Genomic DNA, 2,090 nt, shown 5'->3' on the forward strand with positions numbered 1-2,090 from the left:
CTCTCCCCTCTCTTTCTTCTCTCCCCTCTCTTTCTTCTCTCCCCTCTCTTTCTTCTCTCCCCTCTCTTTCTTCTCTCCCTCTCTTTCTTCTCTCCCCTCTCTTTCTTCTCTCCCCTCTCTTTCTTCTCTCCCCTCTCTTTCTTCTCTCCCTCTCTTTCTTCTCTCCCCTCTCTTTCTTCTCTCCCCTCTCTTTCTTCTCTCCCCTCTCTTTCTTCTCTCCCCTCTCTTTCTTCTCTCCCCTCTCTTTCTTCTCTCCCCTCTCTTTCTTCTCTCCCCTCTCTTTCTTCTCTCCCCTCTCTTTCTTCTCTCCCCTCTCTTTCTTCTCTCCCCTCTCTTTCTTCTCTCCCTCTCTTTCTTCTCTCCCCTCTCTTTCTTCTCTCCCCTCTCTTTCTTCTCTCCCCTCTCTTTCTTCTCTCCCCTCTCTTTCTTCTCTCCCTCTCTTTCTTCTCTCCCCTCTCTTTCTTCTCTCCCCTCTCTTTCTTCTCTCCCCCTCTCTTTCTTCTCTCCCCTCTCTTTCTTCTCTCCCCTCTCTTTCTTCTCTCCCCTCTCTTTCTTCTCTCCCTCTCTTTCTTCTCTCCCTCTCTTTCTTCTCTCCCCTCTCTTTCTTCTCTCCCCTCTCTTTCTTCTCTCCCTCTCTTTCTTCTCTCCCCTCTCTTTCTTCTCTCCCTCTCTTTCTTCTCTCCCCTCTCTTTCTTCTCTCCCCTCTCTTTCTTCTCTCCCCTCTCTTTCTTCTCTCCCCTCTCTTTCTTCTCTCCCTCTCTTTCTTCTCTCCCCTCTCTTTCTTCTCTCCCCCTCTCTTTCTTCTCTCCCTCTCTTTCTTCTCTCCCCTCTCTTTCTTCTCTCCCTCTCTTTCTTCTCTCCCCTCTCTTTCTTCTCTCCCCTCTCTTTCTTCTCTCCCCTCTCTTTCTTCTCTCCCCTCTCTTTCTTCTCTCCCTCTCTTTCTTCTCTCCCTCTCTTTCTTCTCTCCCTCTCTTTCTTCTCTCCCCTCTCTTTCTTCTCTCCCCTCTCTTTCTTCTCTCCCTCTCTTTCTTCTCTCCCCTCTCTTTCTTCTCTCCCCTCTCTTTCTTCTCTCCCCTCTCTTTCTTCTCTCCCCTCTCTTTCTTCTCTCCCCTCTCTTTCTTCTCTCCCTCTCTTTTCTTCTCTCCCCTCTCTTTCTTCTCTCCCCTCTCTTTCTTCTCTCCCTCTCTTTCTTCTCTCCCTCTCTTTCTTCTCTCCCCTCTCTTTCTTCTCTCCCCTCTCTTTCTTCTCTCCCCTCTCTTTCTTCTCTCTCCCTCTCTTTCTTCTCTCCCCTCTCTTTCTTCTCTCCCCTCTCTTTCTTCTCTCCCTCTCTTTCTTCTCTCCCCTCTCTTTCTTCTCCCCTCTCTTTCTTCTCTCCCCTCTCTTTCTTCTCTCCCCTCTCTTTCTTCTCTCCCCTCTCTTTCTTCTCTCCCCTCTCTTTCTTCTCTCCCCTCTCTTTCTTCTCTCCCCTCTCTTTCTTCTCTCCCCTCTCTTTCTTCTCTCCCCTCTCTTTCTTCTCTCCCCTCTCTTTCTTCTCTCCCCTCTCTTTCTTCTCTCCCCTCTCTTTCTTCTCTCCCCTCTCTTTCTTCTCTCCCCTCTCTTTCTTCTCTCCCCTCTCTTTCTTCTCTCTCTCTGGTTGTGGTTGTTATTGTTGTTTAACCCAGACAGTTCTGCTGGAACAGGCCTGCTGCACACATAGAAACTTGGAACCAAGATTGCTTTAAGTGTTACAACTAAATTAACTTTATTATTGTGTTACTGTCTATTAAGACCCTGTGTCAGTTTTTTTTGACCATGTTGATGCAGATTGTTTTTTTCCACGTTTTAATGTGAGCTACTCATTGGCAGCCACCGAGCTACCAGTCGCTCATGATCTACCTGTTGGAGACCCCTGATTTAGATGATGATGATGATTAGCCCTGGTCAGATCTGTTCAAACAGACCCGCCGCACGGAGATAGCCAATCGATCTCCCAGGAATGACCCAGAGATCCCTAAGATGTTGTGCTCTTGCCCTCGTGGAGCCAGGGTCCACGCAGTCTTCCACAATGTGTTTTATTGTGAAGGGGAGAGGGATATTAGGGGGGGGGGGCG

This window comes from Eptatretus burgeri, chromosome 1, assembly GCF_056783735.1.
Source record: "Eptatretus burgeri isolate ZD-2024b chromosome 1, Ebu_testis_v1, whole genome shotgun sequence".
In the NCBI taxonomy this organism is placed as follows: Eukaryota; Metazoa; Chordata; class Myxini; order Myxiniformes; family Myxinidae; genus Eptatretus; species Eptatretus burgeri.